The sequence below is a fragment of the Nicotiana tabacum genome, chromosome 1 (assembly GCF_000715075.1).
Source record: "Nicotiana tabacum cultivar K326 chromosome 1, ASM71507v2, whole genome shotgun sequence".
Lineage (NCBI taxonomy): Eukaryota > Viridiplantae > Streptophyta > Magnoliopsida > Solanales > Solanaceae > Nicotiana > Nicotiana tabacum.
Genome location: NC_134080.1, coordinates 142,484,179 through 142,511,766, shown reverse-complemented (window position 1 = coordinate 142,511,766; position 27,588 = coordinate 142,484,179).

Sequence of the window (27,588 nt, the reverse complement as noted above, 5' to 3'; positions counted from 1 at the left end):
CTTCAATTTTTGGTCAAAAGTGCTTTTGACAAAAAAAAAAACGCACTTTTAACCAAAAAAAAACTTAGCCACACAGGCTATTAAAATCTTTTTATTTTCAAAACTCCGAACAGAAACATCTATTTAGGAATGAAAGGACTGCAACCTTCCCATTATACGTCGTTCGATGACCACATTCTTTATTACACATAATACACTCCAGAGTTAATATTGTCCTTTTTTTTTGTCTTTCTTCTTTCGACTTCCCCACCTCTAATTCTCCATATTTCTCCGCAACTTGAAATTGTCGATACGATAACAAAGCAAATTCTAGTGTTTGAATCTTCTATTTTGCTCCACAAGACTTCTAGTGTCCATTGTGTCTTCAACAACACATTCCTATCCTCCAAAAGAAGCTAAAATCAACACAATTTCTCAAGGGTATCAATGAATTTTTAAAAATCGATCAAATTGGCTGAATCGAACAGTATCGAACTAATTATCAATTTTTTTTAATAAAACTGTAAGTTTTTATATAAAACTATAATCGTATCGATAATTAGGATAGCTTTTTAATTTTACAAAAGTAAACCAAAAAAATATCGAACCGTCCCGAATAATTTTATATAATAAAAATATATTTTATATATTAAATTTAAAAATAACAAGATAGTATGTTTTTCTTTGGGCCTTGTGATCATGGAAATGTTTGCAAGTTATTCTGAGGCTTTTGCATCTATACCTGGTTTTGGGGTCACAACTGAACCTATACTCACTTTGCAAAACAATTTGCAAGTCTACCCACTTTACGATCAACTTCTGACTTATCGGGTCTGAAATTAAAAAATTAGTCTGAAGTGGAAAAATTATACTTCAGATTCACTTAAGGCCAAATAGGTATGAAATGCAACTAATAGTTTCATACACATAAGGCCAAAAAGTATGAAATAAAAATTGCACTTCAAATGCACTTAAGGCCAAAAGGTCTGAAGTGCAACAAATATTTTCCTATTGAAGTTAAACTTTACACTTCACATGCACTTAAGTCGAAAAAGTTTGAAGCGCAACAAATATTTTCCCACACTTAAGGCCAATAAGTATGAAGTGAAAATTTGCACTTCAGATGCACTTAAGGCCAAAAGGTCTGAAGTGCAACCAATGTTTCTATGCACTTCAGGCACTTATGGCCAAATAGACATGAAGTTCAAATTTTCCAGAAACTGAAATTTGTTCTTCGAATTTTAATAATCCAATATATGATTAGTACCTAAATCTACTCCAAATGAGCTCAAATTCGAAGCATAACCTCCAAATATCATCAAGAACAAACCCCAATCATTAATTTGTAATAATAATAATAAATCTAACGAACCCATTTTGCAATTAAGAAAAAGAAAAAGAAGAAACCCTAAGCAATAGAAAAAAATAAAGCGCCACAATAACTTACCACTGTAAAACATCATAAACTAGCTTAAAATATGTCCACAAACACCATATAAAATCACTGTTATATGAAGAAGAAGAAGAAAGAGGAGAAAAAGGCCTGAAATTGTTTAAACAGTGGGTACAAGTTAAAAAAATTAAAAGTTGGGTACATGTTAAATATGGACGACCAAATAGGGTGCCCCGTGCATTTTTTATAGTCATAATGCCAACAAGTAATTAAAGCCCAAAGTCTCAACTCTCAAACCTTTTATGCTGCTCCTATTGCAACTAAATTGGTTCTAGCTATCATCTTGAGTAGCAAGCCGCATGTATTCCAACAATCTAGAGTAGTAAACCATATGGTATGGAATATTTTTCCTCTCGTATAATTTAGATTTTTTTATTGTATACTTAATCTTCTAGTAGACTCTATTCTTGAGTTCAATCTTGATTAATATATTCAAACTCGTGTGATCTATATTTCTTTTGTCTTTGCTCAATTTATCTTACACTATAGTAGAATAGTGGGATTTCTTTTGTATTCTCTTAATTCATTGTCTTTTACACTATAAAAATATCTAGAGAGTTTTGCCGAAGTCCTAAGTAAGAAAGTATATTATCGCGTTCTAACTTCTATTAGCGACTCTTACATGATATTTTTTTAAAAATACCGAAAATTAATCGAACCGTACCGATACCTAAGAGAAAGCGAGATGGTGCGGACAGTTTCAAAAAGTCTAATTTTAGTTATACAAAATAGAATAACAAAAATTGGTATGATGCATATTTTACAACATAACGGACCCAACCGAACTATTGACACCCCTAATTTCTCCCACCTTTTTTCTTCTAAAGGTCTATGTTGGCCAATTGGGTCGAGTATTAGGATTGTTGTCACACCTTCTTTTTTACTACACCCCGAGAGGGTATAAGAGAGTTTTTTCAATTAAAGGACAATCGAAACGGGATTAATTATTTAAAATTCAGAGTCTCCACTTGGGATAATTTATGGTGTCCCAAGTCACCGGTTTAAAATCCCGAATCGAGGAAAGTTGACTCTATTTATGGTCTGCGAATACAGAAATTCGGGTAAGGAATTCTGTTAACCCGGGAGAAGGTGTTAGGCATTCCTGAGTTCCGTAGTTTTAGCACGATCGTTTTGATCATACTTGGCTTATTAAAATTGATTAATTACTCATTTTAGAACCTATGTGCTTTTACCTCTTTTAATTAAGAAAACATCTTGAAACAAGTCACATGTACGTGTACCCGTTTATTTGGCGCATAAAAAATCATGTCACGCGAACGTGTCCACAATCAATAACGCTTTACTAATATGAAGAAAAGTTTGGCCAAAGTTGCGCGAACACATACTCCGGTTTGGTTTTTAGAAATCGTAATCATGTCACGTGAACGTGTCCATAATTAGGATAGTATATTAAACGTGCATAAGCAAACTCCGTACATTTGTCAAATTGTATATCTAAATTAATACGAAGGCCATGCAATTGTTGATTTTTGTTTGGCACGGCGCACCTCAATTCTAAAAAGTTCAAGCTAAATGTTTGAGGGCCATAAATTATTTATGTTATTGGATATGGCTCGCCTCAACTAGTTAAATGTCTAATTAATTAACACTAAATGTAGCTAAAGGTTCCATTTAAACTAACTAAGATGGTTTATACGAGGGAAAACTAATCCATTACATAAAAGGGCTTGAGCTAATACAAGGGGACTAATAGTCCCACAACAGCAACGGCCCAGACCTCGTTCAAGGGATTTTTCAGAATTGGGCCTCATAATTGAGCCCAAGTTTGAAGCCCTACAGCTGCTGAGCCCTAAGCTCTACATCGACGCCTTTCAATGCATGAGCAAGCTGGAAGTCGTAGAGGATTCAACCGGATAACAATGAGACCAATACATATGCAAGTAGCTTTAGGATCTGTCTTTAACTTGTCAATAGCCCATTACGTGACATCCAATAATGATTCACCATTGAAATTGATTATGAGTTCCAATTCTAATAACTAATAGTAGGTAGCAGAATTTACAGTTTCAACGTCATACAAACACGGCTAATCATATTACTTTTGCACAGAAAGGACATTAGCAGATAAATCACTAACCCAGACTCCTAAAAGGAAACTTCAAACAAACATCTAAAATTCAGAATAGTAATACTGAATACTGCATATGCAAATGCCTACTAGAAATGTCCTTGAAAGTCCCTTTATATATATATACCCCAACTCAAACCCACAAAATCCAAGTGATTAAGCCATAACTCGTTCCATGTTTCAAACCAAAACTAATTCTAGAATAAAGAGCTTAGCAAGTATTCTCAACACTAAGATAATTACAAACATAGTAATACGCCATTCAACCAAAAACAGAATCGACCAAGCTATCCCTGGAATAAATAATGTACATCATGCATGAAATTAAAAGAGACACAAATGAGAGTTCAATAGCAATCATCATCCAATTTGTCCATATTTCAGATTCAAGCTTCAGACTACATTCAAATGGTGTCCATAGTGTTTGTGAATACCTGGAAAGCAAAATGACAGAAAAAGGAAGAAGGTCAGCGATAGCAGGATAGTGACAACAGCAGCACTGGAACAGTAACCTCTCAGTAGTTCAAGATTGGTTTTAAAAAAAAAACCAAAATCAGACCATCTTCAACCTAGATAAGTTCGTGTGATCTCTCAGGAATTAAAGCTCAACAGGGAAGCTAAGAAAGCTGGGAATCAGGACTCCCAGCACAAATTCAGCTCAGAATAAGCTTTCAAAAACCAAATTAAACCAAACTCATTCCCATATGAATCAAAGATTGCTTCAGATATTCAACCTCAAGAATTATGGAAAGAAATCCAATGGAACAATAGTTTCTATGAAATCCTCAACCTCAAGAATTGCTTCTATATTTTGGGGTTTCCAGATCTCAAACTCTCTCTTGGGTCTGCCTTGAAAGGCAAGAAAAGCTTCCTTTATAGGCAAGTTATTAGGGCAAACTTAGCTTGCACTTTGCCCCCTTTTAATTTTGTTTTTTTTGCTTAAGTGTCTCTAGCTTAAATTCCAGAAATTCAGTTTAATCCCTACCCCCAGCTTTCTGGAAGCTTCCCATTCAGTTACACTCAAGATTTCTTAGGCCAATTCCCTAGACTACCCCTCGAACCCTGATTATTTACTCTAGGAACCCAAATGGGTCAGATTGACCCGATATTTAAACCAAAACTTGTGCTCAATTCTGACCCAATGACCTAAATCAACCTCCTTGGGGTGAGGTTTGCAATGGCTTCAAAGCCCAAACAACAAGATGAGCTGAATCAAATCAGTCAACAAACAAAGGGCAAACACTTTAATGATTTCGAGAATTAAAACCTACACTAATCAACTGATTATTACACACAAATAAGCAAGAAATTAACCAAGTCATTAAAATAACCCTAATTAAATTAACTAGGTGACTAAACGAGATATGAAGTCAGAACTTTAAATGGGCTGATAACACAACTAAGGAAAAAGAGAACAACTTTCACAAAGAAAGACGAAAAAGAAAAACAACTAACAGAAGATAGTTAAAACCCGAAGGATTGGTCGAGTTTCAACCAGACTAGTAGAAGAAAATTAAACCAAAGAAAAGGGAAGGAGAGGAAATAAATAAAATAGTAAAAGAAAGAACAGACAAAATAGGGGACAAGAACCTACCGATTCAGACTCGAAATCTATCGGAGACACAGGGCCTAATAGAACTGATGCCGACTGTTTGAATCCAAACTTCAAAACTCGAAGAACAGCCCTTATACCATGCATGTACCAGGTCCGATAGAAAAAAGGGCTTTTGAACTTTCAAGGCTTGAACTCAGATTTAAGATTCGAGAAGCTCCGGCGAGATTCGAGGGAAACAGAGTGAGGATTCGGCATGAGTGGTCGTAGTGGCTATGTGGTGTTAATTTGGGGTCATTCGGGTGAGTTGGAGTTTTGGGTCTTTTTCTTCGATTCAAGATTCAAAGAGTTTTGTTGGGATTCGAGGGAAGGGTTTTGGAGATTTGGGAAGAGGAGAAGGAGGGGAGTCTATGACATTAATTTGGGGTCGATCGGAGTACCGCCGCCGACGGAGACGATTTTCGGCGGTCGGTTCCAGTGGAGGCGGTGAGGCCTGCGAAGGAGATGAGAGGGGTAGGGAGGAATGTTTCAGACATGTTCATACCGATTAGACTACTTCCGGGCCGTTAGATCAAATGCAATCAACGGCCCAGATATCATGGTCATTTAAACGGGGTCGTTTGGATAAATGGGGGGAAACCAGACCGGTTGATGGGGAAATGGGCCTTGCCAAACGGGTTTCGGGGGGGGGGGGGGGGAATGTTTGGGCCTGGGGTTTGTAGCCCAAGCCAACCTATTTATTTGTTTTCTTTTCTTTTCTTTCTTTTTTTCCCCTTTTTTCAATTTTCTTTTAGTTTCCTTTTAAAACAAAATTAAAAATAATCCTAAATTAATCACTAATCAAATTATCCTATTACATTAATTAACTCTATGTAACATTTACCACAAATAATTAACAACCAAATTCAAAGAAAAACTACCAAAATTCGAAATTAAAAATTGAAAGTGAAAAATCAATATATTTTTTAAATTTTTCCATTTTTATAAAACAAACTAATTTGCTAATTAATCCTAAAATGTGGGATTAAATCCTATATGCAAATGTAACATATTTTGTATTTTTCGTTAATTAAATAAAATAAAATGCCCCGAAAATCCACAAAATTGCAAACACCGAAAGAAATTATTTTGTTTTGAATTTCTGGGAGTAATTCATATAGGGCAAAAATCATATGCTCACAGCTGCCCCTCTTTGCTCGGAAACACGAAGAGTTTTCGTGCAAAGATAAGTGAGAGGATACGAGCGATTTTTTCCCGTTTGAATGCTCCGTGGGAAGCATTTTTGAAAGAGTTGACCGCTTCTGAGGTTGCCTACATATCCTTGGCTAAAAAGGAATCAGGTCAGTGTAGTTCAGGAATGTTTGGTAGCTGGGAATACCATGAAGCTGTGATTTCACTGCTGTTGCTGCTACTGCTACTACTTACTGAACCCCCTTATTACACTATGTCTAAAATAAAAGAGGCTAGACTAGACTATGATCTACGCTTTACCAAAATCCTATCTATATCTTCAAACTTGCTCTTGTGTTTCTTGTCGCCTTGTTGACTTGTATTCTCCCGGTGAAATCCCTTTATTGCCGCCTCGAATTTTAATCTGAGATGTTTTCCCTTTTCTTCAGGTGGACGCCTGACTGCTAAAGTTGAATTGTATTCTGAGATGTTTTTCCTTGCTCTCCAGGTGGATGCCTGACTGCTGAACTTGATATGTATTCCCATTCTCTGACTCCAAGACGTAAATGTATTACCATGCTATCTAGGCGGGCTCCTGACTCCAAAACGTGAATGTATTCCCATGCTATCCAAGCAGGCTCCTGACTTCGAAATGTGAATGTATTCCCATGCTATCCAGGCGGGCTCCTAACTTCAGTAAAATAGACAAAAAAATTTGGTATGCGGGCCCATGTGTAAGTGTAAAACAAATCACATTGCCGAATATCAAAGAATTTTGAAAACCAAAACTTGAATTGTACTCCCTTGTTCTCCAGGCGGGCTCCTAACAGCTAAACTTGACAGTATTCCCTGCTTTTTAGGCGGGCGTCCTGACTTCAGTTTGACATGTATTCCTTGCTCTCCAGGCGCGCATCCTGACTTCAACTTGAAACGTATTCCCTGCTCTCCAGGCGGGCTCCTAACTTCAACTTGAAACGTATTCCCTGCTCTCCAGGCGGGCTCCTGATTGCTAATCTTGAGTGTATTCCCTGCTCTCCAGGCGGGCTCCTGATTTCAACTTGAAACGTATTCCCTACTTTCCAGGCGGGCTCCTGACTACTGACTTGCAATATATTCCCTGCTCTCCAGGCGGGCTCCTGACTGCTGACTTGAAATGTATTCCCTTGTTTTCGAGGTGGGCGCCTGATTGCTGACTTGAAATGTATTCACTTGTTTTCCAGGTAGGCGCCTGATTTTCACAAAATAGGCAAAAACAAAGAACTTCAGCCCCAGTTTGGTGCTGGGCGCATCTGTGAGTGTTAATTGAATCGTGTTACCAAATATCTCTATGAATTTGAAAGCTAAATCCCATTATCCAGGAAGGTCCCACTGAATCTTGTTGTCTAAGAAGGTCTTAAAACTACATCCCATTATCCAGGAGGGTCCTGACAGCTCTTAACTAAACGACAAATTCAAATCTACGCTATATCTTTTAAAGGCATGACTTCTGCTACATCTTGTTATCTAAGAAGGTCTTAAACTACTCCCCATTATCCAGGAGGGTCCTGAAAATCCAAGGTCAAATTTTATCTTAAGAGTGACAGCTTTTATAGCTGGATTATACTACCCTACAGCAGGATTTACGCTAAATGTTGCTATCTAACCGAAACTTTAAAGCTAATCCCCATTATCCAGGAGGGTGCTATCTAACCGAAACTTTAAAGCTAAGCCCCATTATCTAGGAGGGTCCTGAGAACTCCTAATTGAATCCTATCTCGAACATGCAAACTTCTATGCCGACTTATATTCCTTTGGGATGCATTTATGCTAAATTATGCTATTTTTTCACATTTCAACTAGGTCCCATTTTCCAGGAGGGTCCTGAAAATCAAAAATCAAACCTGTTTGGTGATTGCCTTTCTCCACGGAAGGTTTCTCTGAAACAATCGAAATTTCCTGCCCCTGTTTTAATCAAAGAAAATTTTGTCAGTTTTAAAATGTGGTGGTTAGTTGATGGCATTCTTGCTGAAGGTCTCTCTGCTGCATTGTCTTGTTTTGACTGGATTCTCTGAGCTGGCCCTGAACCGCTTGACTTTCCGATTGACTTTCAAAAAACCCATAACTTGAATGACCCGAGTGTTCTATTCCCGAACCGTTGTTTCACATCTCTGACCCCTTTAATTGAACATCTGCATCTCCCCTCAAATTATCTTGCCGATGGAACTCTTGCTGGCATTTTATTCCCTTTTACATCATACTATCTTTGGTATGCTCTGGCCGCACTGTGCTTTGCAATCTTGAAACTGGTAGTGAGCTTTGAAATTCCTTCTTATTTGATTAAACAGAACTAACATTGGGAACATCTTAGAGAAATAAACCCAAAGAAATGAAATGCAATGACTTTCAGAGTTAAGGATAAGGAAGTCCAAAACTGGAGGACTATTTGAAGGGAAAAAAGAAAAGAGACTTATCTGAGTGGAGCAGCTGGCACCGATGATCATGACATGCAATTTGGATTAATCGGCCCAATCCACCCAACCAATCAACTTCCAATTGCCATACTTTGTTGCCCCGAAATTTCCATAACCTGATTTCTTCACCCAAATCCTGACCTTGTTCATCCTGCGGTGCCTTGAAAGGTTTTCACTAGCATACCTCTTTCATTCGTTCATCTCTCAAATCACTTTCGCCTTACGGTGCCCATGAGGGTTTCACCAATAAGACTCTCTCATTTTTGATTTCTTTTCCCTATTTGAACCAGAGTGCTGCCCCTGATGTGAATCAACGCTACTTGCTTGACTTGGCATTTCCCGAAGACTGATCAGAAGGTCTTTCTTTAGACCATAATGTGGCTTTTGGATGGGTTTAGAAAGGAAGGGTATAAAAAGATCAAACCCGTTTGATTGGGTTCAAATTTACAACCTTCAGAATCAGGTTTCTGATAAACACCACAACTTCTTCCCCAGTTTTTTGTTTGGTGACTTTTGGATTTTTATTTTGATGGGACCGAACCGTGAGGCTGCCTACGTATCCTTAAAAGGAATCAGGTCGAACATAGTTCATGACATAGGAATTACTTTGTTTGTTGTGATTTTTCTTCCCTTTTCTTTCTCTTCTTTTCCTCTTTTGTTTTTCCTTTTGTTGTTGTTTTTTTCTCTTTTTTTGTCTTTTTTTCCTTTCTCTTTCCATTTTTTCTTTCTCTTTTCTTTTTCCTTTCTCTTTTTCTCTCCTTCCTTTACTTATCTTTACGCTTGTGTTTCCGATATTTTCTATTGATTCCGAAGGAGGGGTATGAAAGAAAATAAATGAGGCTCAAAGGGGTAACGAGGGATAAAGTGTTTAGATAGCAGAACAAAATGCCTTTGTCATTTCAATATTCGAGACATGCCAAGTACAAACAAGTGCAATCAAAGAAAGAAATCATACATAGTATCTCTTGACTGCATCAAAATTGATAGTCATTTCTACACATTTGCCTTCTATATCTGTCAAATACAATGCACCATTGGACAACATTCTAGTCACGACGAACGACCCCTTCCAATTTGGGGCGAACTTTCCTTTTGCTTCAACTTGATGAGGAAGAATGCGTTTCAATACTAACTGCCCCACTTCAAACTTTCGTGGACGCACCTTCTTGTTGTATGCTCTTTCCATTCTCTGTTGATACAACTGGCCATGACACACTACTACCAGCCTCTTCTCATCGATCAAACTTAATTGTTCCAAGCAGGTTTTGACCCACTCCTCATCATCGATCTCAGCCTCCGTGATAATTCGAAGGGATGGGATTTCCACTTCTGCGGGTAACACTGCTTCAATGCCATACACCAACAAATAAGGAGTCGCCCCCACTGAAGTACGGACAGTAGTGCGGTAACCCAGCAATGCAAACGACAACTTTTCATGCCACTGCCTAGAACCTTTCACCATTTTCCGAAGTATTTTCTTTATGTTCTTATTGGCCACCTCAACTGCTCTGTTTGCCTTAGGGCGATATGGGGTAGAATGGCGATGTGTAATCTTGAATTGCTGACATACCTCTTTCAACAGATGACTATTGAGATTAGGCCATTGTCCGTAATGATCACCTTCGGTATCCCGAACCGGCAAATGATATTTGAATACACAAAATCAACCACCGCATTCTTGGTTACAAACTTGAATGTTTTAGCCTCTACCCACTTGGTGAAATAATCGATGGCCACTAGAATAAACCTGTGCCCGTTGGACGCTGCTGGCTCGATTGGTCCAATGACATCCATTCCCCAAGCAACAAAAGGCCATGGTGCAGACATTGTGTGTAATTCAGATGGGGGAGAATGAATCAAATCTCCATGCACTTCGCACTGATGACATTTACGCACGAAACTGATACAATCTCGCTCCATAGTGAGCCAATAATAACCTACCCGAAGAATCTTCTTTGTCAGCACATACCCACTCATGTGCGGTCCACAGACTCCAGAATGTACTTCGGTCATGATAGCCGCGGCCTGTTTGGCATCTAGACATCTTAATAACCCAAGATCTGGTTCTTTTGTACAAAACTCCTCCACTGAAGAAAAATCCACTTGCCAAGCGACGAATTGTTCTCTTTTGATCACATGTGGCTTGTACAAGATATACCCCCCTTCGGATGTATTCCTTGATATCGTGAAACCAAGGCTCCCCATCGAGCTCTTCCTTCACCATGTTACAATAAGCATGCTGATCACGGACCTGAATATGCAATGGGTCTACATTAGCCTTATCTGGATGATGTAACATTGACGCCAGAGTAGCCAAAGCATCGTCGACCTCATTGTGGATCCTCGGAATATGCCTGAACTCTATTGATTGAAACCGTTGACAAAGATCATGCAAGCATTACCGGTATGGTATAAGTTTTAAATTCCGTGTTTCCCATTCTCCCTGAATCTGGTGTACCAGAAGGTCCGAGTCACCCAAGGCCAAGACTTCCTGGACACCCATATCCACAGCCATCCTCAAACCCAAAATGCATGCCTCGTATTCTGCCATATTGTTAGTATAGTAGAACCGAAGCTGAGCCGTAACAGGGTAATGATGCCCTATTTCAGAAACAAGCACCACCTATTCCAACGCCTCTCATGTTAGTAGCCCCATCGAAGAAAAGTTTCCATCTTGTCCTTTCAATCTATTCCAACTCATCAATGTGCATTACCTCTTCATCAGGGAAGTAAGTCTTCAAGGGTTTGTATTCTTCATCCACATGATTCTCAGCCAAATGGTCGGCCAATGCTTGTGCTTTCATTGTGGTCCTAGTCACATAGATAATGTCAAATTCTGTGAGCAAAATCTGCCACTTTGCGAGCCTTCCTGTGGGCATGGGCTTCTGGAAGATATACTTCAACGGATCCAAGCGAGAGATGAGGTAAGTAGTATAAGAAGACAAATAATGTTTCAACTTCTGGGCTACCCAAGTTAGGGCACAACACGTCCTCTCAAGCTGAGTGTATTTAACCTCGTAAGATGTAAACTTCTTGCTGAGATAATATATGGCATGATCTTTCCTGCCAGTGATGTTATACTGTCCCAACACACATCCAAATGAATTGTCCAAGACTATCAAATACAGAATCAAAGGTCTCCCTGGTTTTGGAGGGACCAACACAGGTGGGTTTGACAAGTACCCATTTATCCTATCAAATGCTTCCTGACATTCATCTGTCCACTTAACCGCAACATCTTTCTTTAACGGTTTGAAGATGGACTCACAAGTTGTCATGAGCTGAGCAATAAACCTACTGATGTAATTCAATCTTCCCAATAGACTCATCACCTTAGTCTTGTTCTTTGGGGGTGGAAACTCCTGGATAGCTTTGATCTTTGACGGGTCTAATTCAATACCTCGTCGGCTGACTATGAATCCCAACAACTTTCCAGACGAAACACCGAATGCGCATTTTGCAGGATTGAGCTTGAGATTGTACCTGCGAAGCCTTTGGAAGAACTTTCTCAGATCTCTGACATGGTCAGACTACATTCTAGACTTTACAATCACATCATCCACATAAACCTCGATCTCCCTGTGTATCATGTCGTGGAATATGGTCATCATTGCCCTCATATAGGTCGCCCCAGCATTTTTCAAAACAAATGGCATGACCCGATAGCAGTACGTTCCCCATGTCATGATGAATGCTATCTTTTTTGCATCTTCTTCATCCATTAAGATCTGGTGGTAGCCCGTATAACAATCCACAAAAGAACCAATCTCATGTTTGGCACAATTATCGATCAATATATGGATGTTCGGCAATGAGAATTTATCCTTGGGACTTGCCTTGTTGAGGTCTCGATAATCAACACACACTCTGGTCTTGCCGTCCTTCTTCGGCACAGGCAATACATTGGCTAACCAAGTGGGATACCGAGTGACCCGACTGACCTTGGCCTCAAACTGTTTGGTGACCTCTTTCTTAATTTTCACACTCATATCAGTTTTAAATTTCCTCAGCTTCTGCTTGACAGGGGGAATGTCGGATCAGTACGCAATTTGTGAACCACCAAGCCAGTGCTTAGACCTGGCATGTCGTCATAGGACCATGCAAAAACATCTTTATACTCGAACAGTGTCTTAATTATTTCCTCTCTGAGTTGTGTTTCAAGATGGACACTTATTTTAGTTTCCCAGACATTATCTTGGTCCCCTAAATTGATTGCTTCTGTATCACTCAGGTTAGGCTTGGGTTTTTCTTCAAAATGGCTTAATTCTTTACTAATATCTTCAAAGGCTTCATCCTCGTCATATTCTGATTCAACATCACACTCTATTTCTTGAATTACTATTTCAGGATTAGATTGGCTTTTAAGACTGGGCCGGATATTCCGCATGCATGTCAAATAATTGAAGCCGGCATAAAAAGAACTGTACAAGGAAAAAAAGGAAAACAAAAATAAACTATCAGGAAGAGAGGAAAAGAGAAATTGCATTTCATTGAAATTAAAGATAATGGGGGTCTATACATCCAAACGGACGGAACATAGAATCTGAATTACAACCCTGGAATAATCCAGATAAATTTAAAGAAAATCAAAGCAAACCACCAAAACTCCCTCCTGGTGGGGAGAGGAGTAGTTTCCCAATTGTTAATCTTTTCACCGGGCCTAACAAATTACACATCCGCCTTGCTAGAACCGTCTCCAGCTTCCAACACGTTCACATCGACGAATATCCTCTCGAACCTTTCCATCAAATCTTCATCCACATCAACCACCGAAATGGGGACCGACATCACTGGGCGCTTTCTGGTACCAGGCCTGACAAATGATCGGGAAAGACGCAGGACTGGCTTTGGAAGGGCCCATGCACTCTGTTTCATTTTTCTAGCTCTTCTAACGTCTGCGACTGTGGGCTTGAACCCCCGACCAAATGTATCCATGTTTTTAGGAAGAGAAATCGGTTGTACGATACCTTGCAGAGATGCACCCAAACCTTTGCCCGGTACAAAACCATTTTTAAACATTTCAACGGCTACCATGACTGATGCAACAACTACCCTTGAAGTCGGTGCGCACTTCCCTTAATGGATTTTCTCTACCGATACCGTGTCAACAACCTGATAAACCCACAGCCCCTTGTCGTCTTCAAACTCTATGAATAGAACAATGACATCACTGGGAACACACAAATTGTTTTCGCCATGCACAACAATTTCCTGTCGATCCCATTCAAACTTGACCATTTGATGTAGAGTAGATGGGACCGCTCTGGCTGCATGAATCCAGGGTCGTTCTAACAGCAGATTGTAAGAAACAGCCACATCGAGTACCTGGAATTCCATAGTAAATTCAACTGGCCCTATTGTAAGCTCGAGCACTATGTCCCCGACTGAATCTTTCCCTCCACCATCGAATCCCCGAATGCAGATACTGTTCTTATGAATTCTTTCATCATCCACCTTCAACTTGTTCAGAGTGGAAAGAGGGCAAATATTTGCGCTGGAACCGTTGTCAACTAGTTCTCGAGTAACCACGGAATCTTCACATTTCACCGTTAGATAGAGGGCCCTATTATACTCGGTACCTTCCATGGGCAACTCATCATCAGAAAAAGTGACTCTGTTTACCTCAAATATCTTGGTAGCTATCTTTTCCAAGTGGTTTACTAAGATTTTGTCAGGAACGTGGGCTTCGTTCAAGATTTTCATCGATGCCGGATGGTGCTCGTCTGAATGGATCAATAACGACAAGAGCGAGATTTGAGCTGGTGTTTTCCTTAACTACTCCACAAAGAAATAGTCCTGTACTTTCATCTTTCTCAGAAATTCTTCTGCTTCTTACTCGGTCACCGCTTTCTTCACGAACACTGGATTATCTTTTGAGGTCATAGCTTTTCTTAACTCTTGGGGGCAAAACATCTCCCCGATCGAGTCAAACCATGAGTCTCACACACTTCTTCTTTAACCTCTTTCCCCTTGTAAGTCACTGTCACTCGTTCATAGATCCATGGGATTACCTTGCTGTTGACTATCGGTAATTGAGTTACCGGTTTGATAATGACAGGATCCGTTGAGGCACCCTTCACAATTACCACATGCTTGTTCGTCGCTTCTGGCACAACCACTTTTACTCTTTGATGTTTTCCTGCAACGTCACTTGAGGACCCTTTCTTGACCTCCATAGATGGTTCGTTATTTGCCCCGTTCAACTTGATCATAGACTTCTCATTTGTTGACTTTTCAAACGGCTTGGCTTCACTAGCCCGAATCATCATGACAGTTTGCGACGGCTTCTTAGGCTCCCATCCCTTATGCACTATCTCAATCATATTGGTCTCATGATGGGCCGACAACGGGTTCTGGTTGATGTTGGGTGCCTCCGGGGCTTAACCTCAATCCGATTAGTATCAATGAGCTCTTGAATAGCTGTTTTCAACTTCCAGCATTTCTCTGTGTTGTGACTCGAGGTCCCTGAACAATACTCGCAACTCACCGAGCGGTCAAGATTTCTGGGAGGGGGATTCGATAGTTTAGCCTCGATTGGATTCAACATACCCAACTGTCTTAGTCGATGGAATAGACTAGCATATGATTCTTCCAAAGGAGTGAATGTCTTCTGCTTCTGCAACCTCTCATTCTTAAAGGCTTGATTTGGCCGAAAACCTGTTCCAGGGGGGTTTTTGTTGGCCTTTGGGGTGGATGGGCATTTTGTGGAGCTAGGTATGGACTTGGTGGATCCGGCGCATGACATTGTGCATGAGAGGGAGGTTGGGTATAGGTTTGTGCGTTATAGACGGAAAAATGGGGATCGAGCGGTGGGTAGTAGTATTGTGGTGGACTATATGGAGTGTGGGGGTAATTTTAGTGGTAGGGTCGAGGCGGGTTGTAGTAACATGGAAGGTTCCTGGATCCAACCCAAGCTCCCGACTCAATTGTAGCAACATCCTCTTTCTTCTTCTTCCCGAGTACACCTCCAGTACCGTTTTGAATGGCCTGGGTGGTTGCTTTGATTGCTGAATAACTCATGATCTTGTTGGACTTGAGTCCCTCCTCAACCATGCCTACCATTTTTACAACTTCATTAAAGGACTTACCCACTGCTGACACCAAGTGTCCAAAATAAGTGGGTTCCAAAGCCTGCAAGAAATAATCAACCATCTCACTTTCTTTCATTGAAGGGTCAACCCTCGCTGCTTGATCTCTCCAACGGAATCCATATTCCCTGAAGCTCTCACCGGGCTTCTTCTCAATCTTTGTCAATGACAGACAGTCTGCGATAATTTTGAGGTTGTACTGAAAATGGTAGGCAAAGGCTTGGGCCAAATTATCCCATGTGTACCACCTACTGTGATCTTGTCTGGTATACCATTCTAAGGCTGATCCACTCAGACTTTGACTGAAGTATGCCATCAGCAATTCATCTCTTACCTGCTCATCTCATCTTGCTACAAAATCCTCTTAAGTGTTCTACTGGGTCACCATGCCCGTCGTACAGAACAAACTTGGGCATTTTGAACCCTGCTGGTAACTGAACATCTGGGAACAGACATAAATCCTTATAGGCCACACTTATTTAACCTCCCAACCTCCTCATATCTCTGAACAATTGTTCTAAGCTTTTGACCTTTCTGATCATCTCTTCATGCTCGGGATTTTTGGGTGGCTTCTCGGTCTCTGCCGGGAGATCAAGATGAGGGGTGTAAGAATATGGTTCTAGAACTTTTAAGGTGGGTTTAGGGGGATAGTACTAGTTGTCGTGAGTTTGGAATAGAGGTTCACTGGAAGATCGGTGTAATGTAGCAGGTGGAGGTGCCACAAAAACAGGTGTAATTGGTGGGGGAGGGTATGGGACTTGTTTGGGTGGTGGAGCTTGAGAATTATGGGAAGTGGAGCCATAGCATTGTTGGTAGAGGGGAAAGGCTGGAGATGAGTTCACAGTGGGAGGCTCCTGAGGTTGGGCCGATGGTGGGATATAAGCAGGGTTGGCGGGATAAACCGGTGGTGGATGCCCCTTGGCCCAGGCTTGGTACATTTCAGACATCTGCTGTTTTAACTTATACATTTCCTCCTTCATTGCATTAACATCTAGTTCTTCCACCTCTTTTGACGAGTCAACAATACTTGTCTCCGGTTCTTGGTTAGCCATATTCAGCCTGTCTTTTGATCGGGTGTTATATGAATGAGTTGCAAGAATGCCAATCAACTAACCACCTTCCTGGACTCAATACATCAAACAACAACCTTGTTAGCGATTAGGCTTTAACAGATTGGTAACCGCACATTGGGCATGAATGCACCTAAATAGTTAACCGTCTCTATTATGTATTTGATCAGTTGTATGCGTCATCCCGGTCTTTCAATTGCAAATTTCCCCCTTTTCTTTGTTTTTCGTTTCCTTCCTTTCACTCTTGCCGCTGTTCTCTCTTTGTTTTTATTCTATCTTGATTTCATATTTTCTCTCTTTTCTTTCTTGTTTTTTCGCTCTTTTTCTTTTCTTTACTCTCTTATTTTTTCTCTTATTTTCTTGCTCTCTTTTTTATTTGGTTACGGTCGAATCCTATAGAGATTGCCTACGCATCATGACCCCGCATGAATCAGACCAAGCGTGGTTCTTGGAGAGAAAAATAATAAAACATTTTTTGGAATTTTCAAATTTTTCATAATAGGACTCGGAAATAAACTTAAACAAAAAACTAACAGCCTCTGATGAAAGACGAAATACAGACTCGGAAAACAAACAACCCACATACTCTGATAAAAGAAATACAGACTCTGAGACAAACTGGCAAACTTTAAAGGAAAGAAAATACAAACTCAAGAAATCGCGAATACATCAGTGCCTCAATTGCCCCCGGGACCCGCGGGGCATCATTCGGCCTCGTCGCGGGCGGACTCGCTAAATCCCCTTGGAGGTGGTAGACATCTTCCATTACCCGGCGAACAAAAATCATCACAGTAGCGAAGAACATAGATTTAGTCATATCCTCACAGCTACTGCACTTCATCGCGATGTAGTTGGCGACCCTTTTGACTGGTTCTCTTACGACGCCCTTCTCTTGCAACAAACGCCCAATTTGTTCGGTTCTAGCTTCCAAAGTTCGTTCGGCTACCTGGTTCTGCTCTTGGAGTTGTTACAAGTCTCTTTCTAGCCGTTCTATTAAGGCGTAACAATGTTCTTTTTCAGCCTTAAAATTTTTGGCTTGTTTATCCATTTCACCCTCGAGGTTGCCAATTGCCTTTTCCCAACCTGTGACCCCTTTTTCATATCTTTCTTTCATCTGTTGAACGAAAGCTGCACGCCTTTCGGAGCTTTTAGCCAACCTTGCTTGTGCTTTTGCTAGTTCAGACTCAACTTTCTGCAGGTCATCTTCATAGTCACGTACCTTTTGAGTAAGGTTATAAATGAGCCTTTCATCTTTCCTGCTTCGGCCTAGGTTCTCGGCTTCAATTTTCAACTGTCGAACCTGAGCTCTGAGAGCTTCATTTTCTCTCACCAATCTTCTCCTCTCACCTTCGACCTCTTGTGCCTGTAAATCATTGTTGAAGGTGACATTTCTCAACTCTTCTCGTAGATCATGGATGGTGGCCTTATATTCCTTTTCCTTCTTCCCCCAGGCTAACCTCTCCTAAATTTTATCATCAAAGGCTTGAACATGAGGCCTTTTGGCGGGTCTCTCAGGCTCTGGCTCGTTATTTACATAAGACATTTTCTCAAACCAAGTAGGATAATTTGGATCTACTTCCCCCTTGGCGATGTCTGGTACCTGGGTGCCATTTTTTAGATACTGGCAGCTATTCCAATCCTGCTGAACTACAGCCTCGGGCAATGCAGCTTCTGGATGTAACTCTATGATCTGGGTGCTTAGATCTTCATTTTTAGGCACAATCTGATACCTTCCCAATTGCCTCAAGACCCTCTGTGGTGCATATGGCTGAATACTCCTTACGCCCATTAACTTTAGGTATCCTTTGGTAGCAGTCATATAGATGGCTCTTGTCCTCGGGAGCCATCCTGTAGTCCACTCGACCTGACCTGCGTTAAGAACTTTCAAGTGAGAGACCCATGATTCAAACCCTTCTGGTGCGTTGTAATCTTTTACCCTCTCCTCGTAACTAGTGATGAAGTTATTCAGGCTCGAACCATAACTCATGAATCTGGGATGATGATGATGGTGCTCGATCAACCACATTTGCAGAAGGATGTTGTAACCTTCAAAAAATTGAGCCCCTGCTTTTCATAAAGTCAATGCTCGATAAATGTCTGCCAGCACCAACGGGGCAAGTGTATGATCTTCCTTGGTAGTGAGGATTTGTGCAATTCTAGCCATACGAATATCCACCGTCCCTTTATCATTTGGAAAAACCATGATCCCCAAGAATGCCACAATAAATGCGAACCGCCGATGAATTTGCCAAAGGACCTTGTCTTGTTTGTTGCTCAGACCCCTTTCATGTGTTTCAAAACCAGTAGAGTGCCCGAACCTGAAGTATAAGAAATGGAAAGCACAACACTCATTTCTCACACGTTCTTTATTCGTCTATTTACTGATATTCAGGAGATCAAAGAACTTGTGCACCGATGGAGCCCTTGGAAATATAAGTTGTTGCTTCCTCAAATCCCGTCCTAATTAAATGTACCTGGCTATCTCCTCCAAAGTACGGGTGATCTCAAAATCCGAGAAACGAAAGACATTGTAGACAGGATCCCAGAAAGTTACCAAAGCCTTGATCAGTCTTCCTGTGGTTTGATCTCAAAAATGTTTATAAGAGCACCCAATTGCTTTTTCACTCATTTCTGACCATCTTCATATAGATCATTCCACCACATAAGCAAGTGCAACTTAGCATGTTCCCTGACCACTTCTGGCGGATCCTGGATGGTATTCATTCTGTTCCTGTGGAAAGGTTAAGGTTAGGGTTGACTCGAGTGGACTCTTTTGTAAGCAGGTTTTTGAAGAAGAAAAGAAAAAAGAGAGAGAAAAAGAAAAGAATAAAAGAAAAAAAAAATCAAAGGCCCATAATTTCTTCTTCCCCTATATGCCAATTTTAGCCAAGTGACTGTTTTTGCAAATGCGGCCCCTTCTCAATTTCACATGAATTTTGAGGTCGGGGGGGGGGGGGGGATTATTTTATGACCCTTCATAAACTTGTCCATTCTTTTACGAAAATAGCCTTTCGATAATTGAAAAATACTCTGAGGCTATCTCGGCAAGAACTGTTTGAGACATTGCCGAAGTTGGATCGGCTTATTTTGATCAAGAATCCAGACTGCATTCACTAGACCACCGACTTTCTTTTCTTGTTTTTTTTTTCAAAAATAAGGCCGAACCTTATGTAGGTTGCCTACGTATCCCACATCCGGTAAGAATTACACCTGCATAGTTCGGTCAGTTTTGACATATTTGGAAAAACATAGTGTTTGACTCTTTTGAAATAACTTTCTTTTCTGAAAATTTTTGGCAAAGCTTCGGGACGTTTTTCAAATACCGGGGTTTTCTTTGGAATCGGGCTTTATTTCCTTCCCTACATCACTCTTGGTTTTTCTTTTTGCTTTACTTTCCCTAGCCTGTCAGCATGCAAGCCAAAACAAATAAATGTACACATAGCACGTAGAATGCATCAGGATGGTTTGTTGTTTCGGGCACCCCTATCCTAGACAGACCCAATCCCTGGATTGAGTCCCCTAAGTCAAATGCACATGATGCAAACAAATGCTCCTATTAGGGATCCGGCATGAAGCTATGTTTTTCTAGGTTTAACTCCTGGGGTTTTGGTCTAGACTTGGGTACTCGAGCGGACAACTGAGGCCGAAGAGGGGGCGACGTACTGGGAGCACTGAAGTCTACCTGGCCTTGTCGCTTGCCCAGCCTCGTTCTATTTGGTATAATTTCTACGAAAAAAGCGGGCCACACGAACGTGTTCACCATTTTCAGAAGACTCAGAGAGGTGACGTAAGAAAACATTTATATACAATTCAAACAATAATAAAGCAGTAAACAAATAACATTTAGAACAAAAGATTCACAGGATACAGTAATATTAACAATAAATGAAGCCAAGTAAAAAACATTAACAAGCTCGAATTCTTGAACCCTGAACCAGAGATTCTGGGTTCGGTCCCCAGCACAGTCGCCAGAGCTGTCACACCTCCTTTTTTACTACACCCCGAGAGGGTATAAGGGAGTTTTTGAAATTAAAGGACAATCGAAACGGGATTAATTATTTAAAATTCAGAGTCGCCACTTGGGATAATTTATGGTGTCCCAAGTCACCGGTTTAAAATCCCGAATCGAGGAAAGTTGACTCTATTTATGGTCTGCGAACACAGAAGTCCAGGTAAGGAATTCTGTTAACCCAGGAGAAGGTGTTAGGCATTCCTGAGTTCCGTGGTTCTAGCACGGTCGCTTTGATCATACTCGGCTTATTAAAATTGTTTAATTACTCGTTTTAGAACCTATATGCTTTTACCTCTTTTAATTAAGAAAACATCTTGAAACAAGTCACGCGTACATGTACTCATTTGTTTGGCGCATCAAAAATCATGTCACGCGAACGTGTCCACAATCAATAATGCTTTATTAATATGAAGAAATATTTGGCCAAAGTTGCGCGAACATATACTCCGGTTTGGTTTTTAGAAATCGTAATCATGTCACGCGAACGTGTCCATAATTAGGATAGTATATTAAAGGTGCATAAGCAAACTCCGTACATTTGTCAAATTTTATATCTAAATTAATACGAATGCCATGCAATTGTGATTTTTGTTTGGCACGACGCACCTCAATTCTAAAAAGTTCAAGCTAAATGTTTGAGGGCCATAAATTATTTATGTTATTGGATATGGCTCGCCTCAACTAGTTAAATGTCTAATTAATTAACACTAAATGTAGCTAAAGGTTCCATTTAAACTAACTAAGATAGTTTATACGAGGGAAAACTAATCCATAACATAAAAGGGCTTAAGCTAATACAAGGGGACTGATAGTCCCACAACAGCTATGGCCCAGATCTCGTTCAAGGGAATTTTCAGAATTAAGCCTCATAATTGAGCCCAAGTTCAAAGCCCTACAGCTGATGTGCCCTAAGCTCTACATTGACGCCTTTCAATGCATGAGCAAGCTGGAAGTCGTAGAGGATTCAACCAGATAACAACGAGACCCATACATATGCAAGTAGCTTTAGGATCTGTCTTTAACTTGTCAATAGCCCATTATGTGACATCCAATGATGATTCACCCTTGAAATTGATTATGAGTTCCAATTCTAATAACTAATACCAGGTAGCAGAATTTACAGTTTCAACGTCATACAAACACGGCTAATCACATTACTTTTGCACAGAAAGGACATTAGCAGATAAATCACTAACCCAGACTCCTAAAAGAAAACTTCAAACAAACAACTAAAATTCAGAATAGTAATACTGAATACTGCATATGCAAATGCCTACTAGGAATGTCCTTGAAAGTCCCTTTATACATATACCCCAACTCAAACCCACAAAATCCAAATGATTAAACCATAACTCGTTCCATGTTTCAAACCAAAACTAATTCTAGAACAAAAAGCTTAACAAGTATTCTCAACACTAAGATAATTACAAACATAGTTATACTCCATTCAACCAAAAACAGACTCGACCAAGCTATCCCTGGAATAAATAATACGTATCATGCATGAAATTAAAAGAGGCAGAAATGAGTGTTCAATAGCAATCATCATCCAATTTGTCCATATTTCAAATTCAAGCTTCAAACTACATTCAAATGGTGTCCATAGTATTTGTGAAAACTTGGAAAGCAAAATGACAGAAAAAGGAAGAAGGTCAGCGATAGCAGGACAGTGACAACATCAGCACTGGAACAGTAACCTCTTAGTAGTTCAAGATTGGTTTTAAAAAAAAACCAAAATTAGACCATCTTTAACCTAGATAAGTTCGTGTGATCTCTCAGGAATTAAAGCTCAATAGGGAAGCTAATAAAGCTGGTAATCAGGACTACCAGCACAAATTCAGCTCAGAATCAGCTTTCAAAAACCAAATTAAACCAAACTGATTCCCATATGAATCAAAGATTGCTTTAGATATTCAACCTCAAGAATTATGGAAAGAAATCCAATGGAACAGTAGTTTCTATGAAATCCTCAACCTCAAGAATTGCTTCTATATTTTGGGGTTTCTAGATCTCAAACTCTCTCTTGGGTCTACCTTGAAAGGCAAGAAAAACTGCCTTTATAGGCAAGTTATTAGGGCAGACTTAGCTTGCACTTTTCCCCCTCTTAATTTTGTTTTTTTGCTTAAGTGTCCCTAGCTTAAATTCCAGAAATTCACTTTAATCCCTACCCCCAGCTTCTTGGAAGCTTCCCATTCAGTTACACTTAAGATTCCTTAGGCTAATTCCCTAGACTACCCCTCGAACCCTGATTATTTACTCTAGGAACCCAAATGGGTCAGATTGACCCGATATTTAAACCAAAACTTGGGCTCAATTCTGACCTAATGACCTAAATCAACCCTCTTGGGGTGAGGTGTGCAATGGATTCAAAGCCCAAACCACAAGATGAGCTGAATCAAATCAGTCAACAAACAAAGGGCAAACACTTGAATGATTTCGAGAATTAAAACCTACACTAATCAACTGATTATTACACACAAATAAGCAAGAAATTAACTAAGTCATTAAAATAACCCTAAATAAATTAACTAGGTGACTAAACGAGATATGAAGTCAGAACTTTAAACGGGCTGATAACACAACTAAGGAAATAGAGAACAACTTTCACAAAGAAAGACGAAAAAGAAAAACAACTAACAGAAGATAGTTAAAACCCGGAGGATTGGTCGAGTTTCAACCAGACTAGTAGAAGAAAATTAAACCAAAGAAAAGGGAAGGAGAGGAAAGAAATAAAATAGTAAAATAAAGAACAGACAAAAGAGGGGACAGGAACCTACCAATTCAGACTCGAAATCTATCAGAGACACATGGCCTAAAAGAACTGATGCCGACCGTTTGAATCCGAACTTCAAAACTTGAAGAACAGCCCTTATGACCATGCATGCACCAGGTCCGATAGAAAAAAGGGCTTTTGAACTTTCAAGGCTCGAACTCATATTTAAGATTCGAGAAGCTCCGGCGAGATTCGAGGGAAACTGAGTGAGGATTCGGCATGAGGGGGTCGTAGTGGCTATGTGGTGTTAATCTGGGGTCATTCGGGTGAGTTGGAGTTTTGGGTCTTTTTCTTCGATTCAAGATTCGGAGAGTTCTGTTGGGATTTGAGGGAAGGGTTTTGGGGATTTGAGGGAAGGGTTTTGGGGATTTGGGAAGAGGAGAAGGAGGGGAGTCTATGACATTAATTTGGGGTCGATCGGAGTACCGCCGCTGGCGGAGATGATTTCCGGCGGGTGGTTCCGGTGGAGGCGGTGAGGACTGCGAAGGAGATGAGAGGGGTAGGGGGGGAGAATGTCTCAGACATGTTTATACCTATTGGACCCCACTTCCAGGCCGTTAGATCAAATGCAATCAACGGCCCAGATATCATGGTCATTTAAACGGGGTCATTTGGATAAATGGGGGGGGGGGAAACCGGACCGGGTCAGGGTCGCAATGGGCCATTCCAAATAGGTTTCAGGGGAGGGGGGGGGGGGGGAATGTTTGGGCCTGGGGTTTGCATCCCAAGCCAACCTCTTTATTTGTTTTCTTTTCTTTTCTTTCTTTTTCCCCCCTTTTTTTTTCAATTTTCTTTTAGTTTCCTTTTAAATCAAAATTAAAAATAATCCTAAATTAATCACTAATCAAATTATCCTATTACATTAATTAACTCTAAGTAACATTTACCACAAATAATTAACAACCAAATTCAAAGAAAAACTACCAAAGAAATTAAAAATTAAAAGTGCAAAATCAACTATATTTTTGTAATTTTTCCATTTTTATAAAACAAACTAATTTTCTAATTAATCCTAAAACGTAGAATTAAATCCTATATGCAAATGCAACATATTTTGTATTTTCCGTTAATTAAATAAAATAAAATGCACCGAAAATCCACAAAATTGCAAACACCGAAAGAAATTATTTTGTTTTAAATTTCTGGGAGTAATTCATATAAGGCAAAAATCACGTGCTCACAATTGTGACTCATCGATATCCAGTATATCGCTAACAAATTAAATGCCTAAATTATTTTCAAGTTCGATCATGAATACTATTAAGTTTTCTAGGGTCGAGACTTCATTAATCAACATTACACTTTGTTTACCCTAAAAATTGAATAACAATTAAACTTATAATGTAGTTTTAAGGATATGTGATTTCACCTAATACCAATTGATGAATATGAAGATTAGTAATAGAAATTAACAATAAGATAAAGAAAACTAGTGTTTGAATGAAATTTAGCCCTCCAGCTTGAATGCCCTAGAACTGATTGGTGCAAGAATAGTTAAAAATATAACAAGCTGGTGAACGAGAATTAAATGAAAGAGAAAGTGTTATATTGCTTTGATATCTGTGAACCAAGTGTCTTACGAATGATTGGAACTCCTCTTTATATAGTAAACGAATTCTAATTATGGTATAACTCTAATTATAGAAGAAAATCCCATGATTAGCTAATTAACCGTCCTTGATTTGATCCATTCCGAGATTTCCGCCATGATCTTAGATCAGTCAAGGATATCTCGCCTTTCTGTTGTTACGCTACCTTCAATCTTGCTTGCCTGTCTCATTTGATATCAATTACCACTGGCCTCGATCATGATAGGTACCCCGAATCTCGAACTAGGTACTTTGTCCTCGTTCCTCGGTCCGATCTATTACAGGATCGATCTTCGATTCCTCACATTGGTCTCGATAAATCAATAAAATTGGGTGGACCCTATTTTATCCGTATATAGATAGTCCCCTCATTTTTTGGAGTGTAACGACAAGAAAAAACTTGAGCCTTTGATCCTCGACCTGTCATGATGTCATTCCCGTAACGTAAATGGTAGATGTGACCGAAAGGTCTCGTCGGTGCAGTTCTCCAAACATTAAATGTGTGCCAGTTGATGGTCGGCCACTAGTGGTTTCAAAACATCGCCGTGAAACCCATAAATAGGCCTTTTTCTCATTGATTCAAACTTTACTTTCAATTTTTCCTAATCTCCAAAGCTTTTTACATCTTTCAAGTTTGGTCGTTCTGCAAAATCTTCTAGTTTTGTTGTCAACCTTCTCAAAACACCAAGTCTTATCTATTTCTTCTTTCTTCAAACTCAAATCCAAAATGGCGAAAATGGCAAAAACTGTGTTGTAGAAAGAAAAAGATTTCTCGTCTAAGCCGGCCAGCGAGCAACCAGCAGCGGAGCCACTCTCTAAAGAATTATTTCCTCCGTCGTGGGTCCTTGACTCCAATTTCAAAGTTGAAAAGACCTCCTCGGTTCCAGGCCGATGTGAGTCAATGTTGAGGTACATATGCACAATCACTAGTGGCTTTTTAAAGCAAGTTAAAAAAGGATTGCAACTGGGTAGACAAGAACGTGGTGGTGCCCTCGCCCGAAGAGTCAATCACTACGCATGTGGAGGTGTTTCTGAGTGTTTACACCTACCCTTTCACATTGGGTCCTCTGGATCCGATTATTGTGGACTTCTGCAAGAAGTACGAGGTCACCCTCAACCATATCATCCTTATTTTTGGAGGATAGTAATACTGGTCCGCTTCTTTGTGGGTTAGTTCGACGAGCTTCCCTTTACCCTCGACCATCTCATAAGCTTATACATCCCCCGACATTATCGAGGGGGGCTCATAAAGCTTCAATGTCGGTACTCCAAGTTAGTTTTCACGAGCATGGATGAAGACAAGGACCAAAGTAAGATGGGCTGATTTGTCCGGGTAAAGACATCGGACCTGATCTCGGCCGAAAACATGCCATTTCCAGAGAAATGGAACATGAAACTTGAGTATAACTCTATTTTTTAACTCCTGCTTATTATCTTCATTTTTTCTTCCTTCCTTACTGCATTTCATTTGGTGCAGCCGTTGCCTAGATGCCGGGTGCAATTCCCCATCTTTAGAACTGGGTCAGGAGCCTAGTGTCGACATCGAAACATACTGAACACGCATGGTGCGAGTTATCGAAGGGTCGATGGGAGGCCTAAAACCATGGTTAGTTTTCGCTTGTCTCGACAATTCTAATCGTTATCCGGATTTTCCCTCGATTTTACTTGTCTTTTTTTGTAGGTCTCGGGAAAGATGTGCCGATGAGGACCCCATCATGTGATAAAGAAAATCTTCCCCGACCGTTGGTTTCAAAACAAAAGAAAGAGTGGAAAAGGAAGGAGACTTTGAGCTCCACGATGTTGGACGAGCAAAAGCCCAAAAAGAGGTGGTCCCGTATAGGGAATGTCATCGCTTTGACTATGGACTCAGTCCTCAAGATACGAGAGGAGACCAAAGAGGGTGAGAAAGAAGAATAAGATGAAGATGATTCCGGGATGATAGCCCGTGCACGAACTAGCACCAGGGTGCAGAAAGCTTCAAAACCAGTGGAGATTGACGCTGATCGGCCAAGAATTGATGAGGTCGGAAAGGATACTTCGGCCCAAGTACCCGAGCCGAAAGGAATCGAAGGGATGTTTCCTCGGGGCAAAGAGTCCATTGAAGAGGCGATTGGTACCGGCGCAGAGAATGAGCTCGAGGCTCCCCAAGATAGAGGTAGCACCTCAAGAGATCCTCGGGGGGCAATAAAGATTAGGGATTCCTCCTTGTTTCCTTCGATCTATGATTCTTTGATACGTGACACTCAAGCCATGGAAACTTTACATGGGGAAGGAACTCATAGAGAGGAAGATCTCTTCCGTAGTTTATTTGCCAGGATAGAAGACGTCACTGGTTTGGGTGACTTGGAGGTTCTGAAAGAAAG